This window comes from Periplaneta americana, chromosome 14 (assembly GCF_040183065.1).
Source record: "Periplaneta americana isolate PAMFEO1 chromosome 14, P.americana_PAMFEO1_priV1, whole genome shotgun sequence".
NCBI classification, from domain to species: Eukaryota; Metazoa; Arthropoda; class Insecta; order Blattodea; family Blattidae; genus Periplaneta; species Periplaneta americana.
The window spans coordinates 24,775,107-24,786,462 of record NC_091130.1 but is presented as its reverse complement, the minus strand read 5'-3'; the positions used below and the strand labels follow the sequence as shown (position 1 = coordinate 24,786,462).

The window sequence follows — 11,356 nt, the reverse complement described above, 5'->3', positions numbered from 1 at the left end:
CTTTCTTTAGTTTTAAGAGTAAAAGAATATTGCAATTAGAGAATAAACTATTCAGAAGTGTAATTTGTTTAATTGGATAGTATGCTGAAGCTGAAAATATGGTGTTAATTACATTGTAGCTTCGTAGAGATTATTTTTTTCAATTTTAAACTACAAAATTATATTTCTTCTTACGTAAAAGAACTGTTAGAAATCACGCCACTCTTGTAAACTCTTTAAGACTGTACATTAGGATGCTAAATTGAACTATAAAGAATTAAGTTGCTAGAAGTCGTGAGATCTGTAAATTATGATAAGTGCGTAAGAATAATGTAATTTTTAGTTAAAAATTGAAAAAAAAAAAAAAATCTGTACAAAGCAACTAAGGAATTAATAACACATATTTTTAGTTTCAGAATACTAGCCAATTAAAGGAAATATATTTCTGAATAGTTCATTCTCTGTTTGCAACATTCTTTTACACTTCGAACTAAAGAAAAATGGTATTTTAACAACAAATTGGTGCATCTCTGAAAATATTGAGAACAGGACCCATGTTTATATGACAGCTTTTGCTTAGAATGTCTTCGGAAATAAGCTCCGTAGGTGACGGTATTCATGACTAAATCGAAATGTGTGTGTGTTCTGAAATTCAATTGAGTGTTGAGGTTTGTTGTGGGCGTGTTTTTCTGTGTCTGTAAATTTCGCATTGTTCTAGAGTATCGAGTTTCTGGTTTTTTGATTGAATGTGCAGTATTTCCATGTATGTGTCTATATTACTCTAGTTATGTTTGGAGTTTATGATGTGTTCTACGTAGGCTGAATTGTTGTGTGGTTATGGTGTGAGTATAGTTTTACTTTCAAAAATCTGACAACAGATATCAAATAATTTCACTTATGTTCATGCGAACGCTTTCGTCGTAGTTTACACGACTATAAACTATAAGGAATTTTCAGGTTTTCCTTTGTGAAGGTACGCCTTTTTTCAGTTAATACAAACCTGTATGCTGAAAATGAACGCCCAGTATCACGAGGATGTAAAATTGGACAAACTTAAAAAGTGTGACCCTTGTAAGATCCCCAGGACTTAGCCCAGAGTTAATCTGTTCCTTCAACACAGGTGCCACTTTCTGCAGATTACTCAGGCAACTATTATTCTGGCAAGCTGTGATGGATTTTTGAGAGAATTTCTGCACCTTCAACTACCAACAAAGATTCAAGGAGATGTAGATTCAAGATCTCCAGTATACTTCACGTAACAGCGAATAAATAAGCACGTCCCTACTAGAAATAGGGCGAACATCTGAACCGCTACTACCCGAGTTTAACGAAAAACATATTCTTAAATTTCACTACTCCTAACATTTACAGTTTTGGGTTTGTGTAGACCTGTGAGTCTTAAAGGAAAGAAAAAAAAAACAGAAAATATTAAGCGTGAGCATAAATAACATTTTATTGATATGCACAAGGTCTTAAAACTCAATAACAATATGTTACATTGCCAACTGCGATCTTCATTTGTTTATCCGTCTCAGCAGGTCCTGATCATCTTGTGGTGAGCCCGTCTTCACTCTGGAATAAATGAAAAGCAGTCAATTGATGCACATTAATGTGTTGTCTAATTAGCGATATCATCGGCTTTCCATGCTAAAGTTCTGGGTTCAGTTTTCTCAATCTTATTACAGGTCATATAAAAAACTTACGGACAATGGCATGTTTAACAAACGTACCCCCTGTCCTTTTACTTTGATCGTTAATGACAAGATTCGTATTGCAAATTTGCACATGTTTCAAAATATCACTATTTGTTTAGAACTTACGGAATTTTGTTCGTATTTAAAATAACATTTCCAACAACGCAAAAGCACATTCGATGACAGGACGAAGATTAAGATCTGAGTTAGGGCTAAGATCGTTTAATAATTGGTGTCATCTTCCACAAAAAAGTAAAGGAGTGGTGACTTACAGCGAAGATCCAAAAAACAACTTCTGGATTAGTAATAGAAGAGGGATATCATCCTCATAGTGGACCAATGCCATAAAGATGTCCACAAACATCACAGCAGTACGATCTGTGCCAGATCGTTCCTTTCAAGATCAAAACTGTCATCATCCAGAATGCAGCGAAGTAGAAACCCTTGGGCATGTTTTGGGCTATTGCTCTAAAGGAGAACTACTGAGAAACAATCGCCACCATAAAGTGAGAAGCTCCATCGCAACCACTCTTCGGAAGGCAAAGTGAGAGGTTTACGAAGAAGTGCACTGCTTGGCTGACAATGGGTCAACGAGAAGAGCAGACATAGCCATCGATCACCGGAATCAAAGAAGCCTCATTCTTGACCCCACTGTCCGTTTTGAGATGGATGATCATCAAGCCAATAACGTTAACGATGAAAAGAAGTCTATTTACAACCCATGTATTCCTCACTTCAGTGAGAGATACAAAATGAATATTAATACATGGGAAGTGAAAGGACTTCTTTTTGGCGCTAGGGCAACTTAATTTAAGGTAACCAATACCATTCTCATTTCTCTTAAATTTTCTAATGAGGACATTGGCAAAATTTGTCTAATGGTATTGATAGATTCGTTATCCATTTTACACATTCACTTGTATAATATTACGTAATATTATTTACTTCATTTCATTACTCTTCATTCTACTTTCATCTCATGTTTCTTCGAATAAAATTGTAGCCTATTTCATTTTTTTAATTTATCATTGTTCTGTCTTATCTCCGCAAGTCATATTGCTTTTTATTTTTAAGTTAATCTCTGCTTTGTATTCTGGATCCTAATGGTCAGTCATCGATGTCGGCCAGATGTTCCAAATTGTGGAACTGTATGTGAATGTATTTATTCACACTGCAATGTGTATATACCCGGTAGCAGTGGTAACTAATTACACTCAATAATGACAATAATAAACTTATTAATTAAAAATACAATTAATAATAATACTAATAATTAATACTAACAATAATGAATAATAATAATAATAACAACAACAACAACAACAACAACAACAGGGAATATACTAAATTAAATGAAACGATCACTTAAAATAACATTTGAAATAAATCTAATTTGTATCTTAAACCTAAGATCGAACTAAAACCCACGAGTATGATACGTTCATATCTGCACAAGTACCTTTCAACACTATACTCATTTCGCTGTCAACTCACTCACTGCACTGGAACTACGACACATTTCACTGATTCTATCCAGATTTCACTAACACTTCAAAAACATTTCACTGTTCAAATACTTTGCACTGCCACTATAAACTATAAGCTTCACTGACAGGAACACGTTTCACTTACACAGCACACTTCACTGACACGACATACTTCTTCACTGATACAACAGACTTCACTGACACAACATAATTCTTCACTGATACAACACTTCAATAACAACATATCATTTACACCCTTTAAATACAATTAGTAGCATGCATACAATAAAAGGAACTAATAATATAGATACTGTATGTATATAATATATAAATAGAAACACGTTTAATGCCATGATTATCGAAAGAAAACTAAACAAGTTGAACCTGCGAATTCGAATGAGGCAGAAGAACAAGTGAACAGCTTCCAATATACTTGGAGTGTACTATAAGCAGTAACATGGGCTGTTTCCAGGAAGTCAAAAGGAGAATAGCAATGGCCAAGTAAGCTTTTAATAGAAAAAAGAACATATTCTGCGGACCTCTGGAAGAAATAACTAAGGAAAATACTTGTGAAGTGTTCTGTGGCATTTAATGAGGCAGAAACATGGACATTACGACGAAGTAAAGAAAAACGACTAGAAGCATTTGAAATGTGGGTGGAAAAGAATGAAGCGTGTTGAAATGGATAGACTAAATAAGAAATTAAACTGTTGAAAAGAGTGGATTAAGAAATAAAAATACAGAATCAGGAAGGGAAAGAGGAAATGACAAGGTCATTAGCAAAGAAGAAATAATAATAATAATAATAATAATAATAATAATAATAATAATAATAATAATAATAATTATAATGTTTTATTTTCGCTGGCAGAGTTAAGGCCATAAGGCCTTCTCTTCTACTCAACCAGCCTTAATACAATACATATTTAAATTACGAATATTTACACTACACTTAAAAGGTTCTCCAGCAATATTCTTCAGTTTTAACAACTAGTAGATTACATATTTCTTTAAATTTAGATAAACCTATAAGGTAAAGTAGTAACTTAATTTATGAGCTAATTTAATTCAATCAGTTATAATTAATTTGAGATTTGAGATAGCTAGTAAAATGATGAAAATTAATTTAATATAAGCTTACTATAACTATGTTACAGGGAGAAAAAAACAAAATAATATATAAATCTAAAATATATTTCTATAATGAGAATATTAATGTAATTGCCATTAGAGGTGTTGTAAATCTATTTAGAGAAATTAATGATAATAATAAGAATGTACAGATGTTAGTTTCATTATATGTAATAAATATTAATCAGTAATTAATCTGTTAAGTAAGAATTTATGTAATTTTGACCTAAATGAAGCTATTGTCCAACAACCCCTTACATCACTCGGTAGCGAGTTCCAATTTCTAGCAACTGAAACTGTATAAGATGAAGAATATAAAGATGTCTTATGGTAGGGTATAATGAGTAAATTGTTATGATGAGATCTTGTACTTAGCTGATGATATGCGGATAAATTTTGAAAACGAGAAGCCAAATAGATTGGGGTAGCGGTGCGCAGAATTTGAAATAAGAGAACAAGAGAATGCAGGGCTCGTCGATCGCTTAGCCTTAGCCAAGACAGAGTTTGCAAAGACGGGGAAACATGATCATACATACGAATATTACAAATATAACGGACGCACGCTGTCTCTACAGAAGGATGAACAGGAAGAAATGGTGAACGGGAGAAAAGTTCGGGCTAAATAAGATATCGGATAATAGAGAACGTTAAGATGTATGGATCGTATGCGGAGACTGAGTGGAAGATAGAAAAGGGGAAAGATTAGAGAATGCTGGGTTTGTAGTGAAAGACATCCCTTGGATAGAAAATATATGTATATTGAGTTATTTTAGACATGAAAAAGTTGGATAACTTCTGAATAAGTAGTGATTTTTTTCATGATTCTTTAAAAATATATGTCTGAAAAAGTAATGCAAATTTTTCATAAAATACGATCAAAATAAGTAGAAAAAAGTATCTTTATTAAATATGCAAGGGTCCTTGAATTGTTGTTAGTAGGCTTTAATTAAAATGTGTCTCAGTGAAACGTACAGCAGAGGTCAAATTCTGTAAGATGAGTTTCCTATTCACTGTGGGCTAAAGCAAGGAGATGCACTATCACCTTTACTTTTTAACTTTGCTCTAGAGTATGACATTAGGAAAGTCCAGGATAACAGAGAGGGTTTGGAATTGAACGGGTTACATCAGTTGCTTGTCTATGCGGATGACGTGAATTTGTTAGGAGAAAATCCATAAACGATTAGGGAAAATGCGGGAATTTTACTTGAAGCAAGTAAAGAGATAGGTTTGGAAGTAAATCCCGAAAAGACAAAGTATATGATTATGTCTCGTGATCAGAATATTGTACGAAATGGAAATATAAAAATGGGAAATTTATCCTTTGAAGAGATGGAAAAATTCAAATACCTGAGAACAACAGTAAGAAATAGAAATGATACTCGGGAGGAAATTAAACACAGAATAAATATGGGAAATGCCTGTTATTATTCGGATGAGAAGCTTTTATCATCCAGTCTGCTGTAAAAAAATCTGAAAGTTAGAATTTATAAAACAGTTATAATACCGGTTGTTCTTTATGGTTGTGAAACTTGAACTCTCACTTTGAGAGAGGAACAGAAGTTAAGGGTATTTGAGAGTAAGGTTCTTAGGAAAATTTTTGGGGCTAAGAGGGATGAAGTTACAGGAGAATGGAGAAAGTTACACAACACAGAACTGCACGCATTGTATTGTTCACCTGACATAATTAGGAACATTAAATCCAGACGTTTGAGATGGGCAGGACATGTAGCACGTATGGGTGAATCCAGAAATGCATTTAAGTTGGGAGATAGGAGGGAAAAAGACCTTTGGGAAGGCCGAGACGTAGATGGGAGGATAATATTAAAATGGATTTGAGGGAGGTGGGATATGATGGTAGAGACTGGATTAATCTTGCTCAGGATAGGGACCAATGGCGGGCTTATGTGAGGGCGGCCATGAATCGCCGGGTTCCTTAAAAGCCAGTAAGTAAGTAAGGCTTATCAGTATGTAAGTTATATATCATAATAGGTCCTGACATGGGTTGGGGTAAGTAGGAGACTCTTTACGGTACTATAAAACATGCTTTGCGATCGTAATTTGTTTCCCGCATAGATAGTCGACTGGCGGCTCTGTTCAAACATTTTGTTGAAGGTAACATTAGTGAAATAGAATTTTAGGAAGTCAATTAATATCTATTTTATTGTATTAGAGTACTTTATTTTTTCTAACCTTTATATACTTTCTTCTGTTTTTATCATCTTCCTACCATTTGTTTATTTGTTTACCAACATTTCAAACTTCAAATTCTTTACGGTACTATAAAACATGCTTTGCGATCGTCATTTATTTACAGCATAGACAGTTAACTGAAAATGGCGGCTCCGTTCAAACGTTTTGGTGAAATAGAATTTCAGTAAGTCAATTATTATTTGATTGTATTAGAGGGTTTGGAATTGAACGGGTTACATCAGCTTCTTGTCTATGCGGATGACGTGAATATGTTAGGAGAAAATCCACAAACGATTAGGGAAAACACGGAAATTCTACTTGAAGAAAGTAAAGCGATAGGGTTGGAAGTAAATCCCGAAAAGACTAAGTATATGATTATGTCTCGTGACCAGAATATTGTACGAAATGGAAATATAAAAATTGAAGATTTATCCTTCGAAGAGGTGGAAAAATTCAAATATCTTGGAGCAACAGTAACAAATATAAATGTCACTCAGGAGGAAATTAAACGCAGAATAAATATGGGAAATGCCTGTTATTATTCGGCTGAGAAGCTTTTGTCATCTAGTCTGCTGTCAAAAAATCTGAAAGTTAGAATTAATAAAACAGTTATATTACCGGTTGTTCTGTATGGTTGTGAAACTTGGACTCTCACTCTGAGAGAGGAACATAGGTTAAGGGTGTTTGAGAATAAGGTGCTTAGGAAAATATTTGGGGCTAAGCGGGATGAAGTTACAGGAGAATGGAGAAAGTTACACAACACAGAACTGCACGCATTGTATTGTTCACCTGACATAATTAGGAACATTAAATCCAGACATTTGAGATGGGCAGGACATGTAGCACGTATGTGTGAATCCAGAAATGCATATAGAGTGTTAGCTGAGAGGCCGAGACGTAGATGGGAGGATAATATAAAAATGGATTTGAGGGAGGTGGGATATGATGATAGAGACTGGATTAATCTTGCTCAAGATAGGGCCCAATGGCGGGCTTATATGAGGGCTGCCGTGAACCTCCGGGTTCCTTAAAAGCCAGTAAGTAAGTAAGTAAGTAAGTAAGTAAGTAAGTAAGTAAGTAAGTAAGTAAGTAAGGCTTATCAGTATATAAGTTATATATCATAATAGGTCCTGACATGAGTTGGGGTAAGCAGGAGACATTTTTAATAGAAAGGAATGTTTAAGAATTTGATCGAAGATAACTGATGAATCTCTAGTAATTATGTTGTTTATTTTAATGTATTTAGTAATATGTATAACGAAAGACCATGTGTCATTAAATGACACCTATTCTTTATATTTCTGCTGACATGATATAAACTACGTATCGAAACCAAACAAAACGCGAACAAAAAAGCCTCCAGTATGTTGTCAATCGCTAAAAACCCAGGTTGAACGCCACACGTCGCTGTTAAGCGTGTTTGTTATTACTGATGGGTAGGAAAAAAAAAGTCCGACCATGTGTATATCTGGTGGACCATAAAAAACATATTTGTGACCAAACCTAAATGTACTAACAAATTTATGATGTACATAAAAAATATAAAAAAGAGGTAGGGAGGTATACCCATCCATCTGTTGTTTGACACTTGCGGATTAAGCGTCTCTCTTGCTTTAGCACCTCCATGGCAAGAGGCCATTTCGCACAGCAAACACGTCTGCTCTCCGATATTGTGATAGCAATTAACTTGTACTGCAGAGATAGATGTGTGATGGGCTAGGCACACAAATACACATGCTTTTTTATGACATCTGTTCGCTTTGACGTTACAGAGGCTTTGCGGTTGCTGTAAAACATTGGTTGTCACCATACGGAAGAGAGAATGTGGAGGGGAGGGGATAGAAATATTGCTGGTTTGATTGAGGGCTTTTCTTGTAAATCATATAGCCTGTCAAAGGATATAATGACATATTGCTCAACATCACGGCTTTGTTTAAATTGAGGGACGGCCCTACTATCTCCAACTTTTTTTTTACCACCCCCACAAATACGTAAAAATGCGTAAATAACGTAAAGCTGTTCTGATCTCTCGTAACAAGTGTTTGATGCATTAACAGCCCGGCTTCCTAATAACCAACGTCGTCATCCTACAGTGTATGCAACACATCATACACTAGCTTTACTGTCAAGAGATACAGTTGACGTATTCAAATATATCGAGGCGCGCGTTGCTGGGTTACCATTTATTTATTTTTTTTGTCTCGAATTCTCAATGTAGTGAGATATATTTGCAGATATGATTTATGAGATTCATATTCTGTAAACAAGCTATTATTATCAGATTTGAGACACATGCAGATCAACCGCATGAGGTGGACAGTGAAAAGAAACGGATCTATGAACCAACAATCCCGTTCTATAATTAGTCATTATGCAACGAGCCTATAATGATAGTAATTAAGAAGCGAGTATGGATGTTTATGAAACGAGCGCAAGCGAGTTTCATAATTTTCATACGAGCTTCTTAATTACCATTATAGGCGAGTTTCATACGAATTTTTATGCTCGACCATATTTCTAACTTAAAATTATTCAGATACATTTCATTTGTATCTGACAAGATCGGAAGTGACCTTGTTCTAGATCGTGAATTGTGAGATGTACGCAGACGCGAAAGTATTGATTTTTTCCGAGGAACAATAATGTCATTGACCTTGTGTAATCCCGTTAAACTTGGTGTAACCTTGATTATTGAATTAGACATTGAAAAACGAGATGACAAATTGAATTTATTTGAATATTATTTACAATTAACGCTAATTATTATAGTAACAACATAACCTTCTGCGACAGTATTGGATTTCCAGCCTCCGTGACTTTTCGCTAATTCTCTTTCGATTGCATATCCGAGAATAATCGATACTTGCGGTTTTATAATGGTACAAAGCTGACTCGTTATTGGCTGAACACCTGTAAGCTGAGTTTTCATTGGCTGAAAACACCTGTACTTTAATGAATAGGTGTACTTTAATGACATGCATTAAAGGACTGCTACTAGGTGTATAATTACTACATTTCGGTATGGTCGAGCATAAAGGTAAATATAGCCTGTCCCACATTGATGTAATAGGTCTGATGGTGGGAGCACGTGGTACCATACCCTCCTTCTTTGCCAAAAAATGTAAAGACCTGGGGCTAACACACAGAATTGTGAAGGAAATAGCCATTAGTGCCCTCAAAGGATCGGTTCAGATAGAGAAATCATTTGTATGGGAGTGATAGTGGAAATTTCAAGTTATCTTAACCGATTGCTGTTAATTGGTTTAGATATCAATCCCAATAAATTCGTACTATTATTTTTTTCGCGGTATATCTGATGATATTTTTTTCCCCCGCTTTCTTAACTGTAAATGAGCAGAAACGCTACTTAGGTGTAAATTTTTCTGACATTTTGTATATTCGATTCCCTAACCGTTTGAAATGTATATCATTTTACCTTTTAGGTGTGTTTCCAAATTATATGTAATACGCTTTGTCAAATCTGGCAACCTTTTCATAAGGGAAGCGAAATAAAGCAGAGACAAGCAGTAAAGAAAGGTCAGAACCTGCGACAGCTGAGGATATAGCAATGTTAATAGATACGATTAATAAATGTGGGGAGATGATCAAAAAGTGCTAGTAAAGGATAATTGTAATTGTAAATGATAGAGAAGTATAGGGGAGCGAGAAAGTGTATAAGCTGATGTGTAGAGAGAAATATAAGATTTATAGGAAGTGAGAGTATTGTGAAAGGTTTAGGTGTAAGTGGAATAGAGAGAAAGTTGAAAGTGAGCGCAAATATGAATGAGTGATAAGTGAAAAAGGGTTAAAAGAAATGAACAAGTGACAGCATAAAATTAGTACTGAAATTTGAACGTTGGAACAGTAAATGAATATAAGAGACAGATAGGAGAAAAGGTCAAAGAACAAGTAAGGCAAATAATTCAATATGATAATTTGTAGAGAATAAGTGAAATTGAAATCTTAGTGAATAGTAGTTAGAGGAAAAAGGGGGTTTGAAAGGCATATATAAATTTAGATATATTACGATTAATGATCAAATAGAGAATAGCAAACGAAATGTAGGAGAAATACTGAAAGGGAGATTGAACAAGTAATAATAAAAAAAAGTACATAGTTTAATTGGTAGAAGTTGTGTAGACATGTACTGCAAATATGTGTTAATGTAAGTGTTAATGGTGGCACCGGATACAGAAATGTGAGGTACACCATTACATGTAAAGAAGTGCTGTGACCAAATATATATCAAATATCAAAATATCATAAGGGAAGCTAAATTTATTATTATTATTACCTGCATTTAAATACGTTTTAAATATGACGCATAGCAATAATGATTCTTTTAAAAAGGAGGTTTCATTTGACATTTTTTATTGCTGGTGAAATATGCGTGTGAAGACGTTTCTTAGGTTGAGTTTACATTTATTTTCAGGTGGAAAAATACGTGAGATGTGTGTATGATTTCAGACATTTACGGTGCTTCCATTGCTGTGAGAATTTTCGGATATTTGTACCATGTTATGGGTGAAGAGAACTCAAACGCTCCGATATTATACGTCGCTTTCCATCGTGAGAGAAAAGTATTTATTTATTTAAATCCACCACCAACAGAAGCAGGCTTACACAGATACATACACAAATTACATAATAAGGAAAACAAAACAAATAACACAAACGAAAGAAAGAAAATACATAACGGTAATAGATGCTAGAATATAGTAAAAAGGTAAAGGTAAAGGTATCCCCGTAACATGCCATGAAGGCATTTGGGGGGCATGGAGGTAGAGCCCCATGCTTTCCATGACCTCGGCACTAGAATGAGGTGGTGTGGTCGGCACCACGCTCTGACCGCCTTTTACCCCCGGGAAAGACCCG

The 11,356-nt window shown here is 34.7% G+C and overlaps 1 long non-coding RNA gene across 2 annotated transcripts in view; it reads right to left on the bottom strand.

The window, feature by feature from the left end:
* Positions 1 to 1,407: 1,407 nt before the first annotated feature.
* LOC138713977 (uncharacterized) overlaps positions 1,408 to 11,356 on the bottom strand; it is a 201,053-nt gene continuing 191,104 nt past the window's right edge. For both annotated transcript variants that reach the window (XR_011336016.1, XR_011336017.1), the window contains exon 3: positions 1,408 to 1,551. This is a non-coding gene — a long non-coding RNA (uncharacterized lncRNA). The remainder of the gene's footprint in view (positions 1,552 to 11,356) is intronic.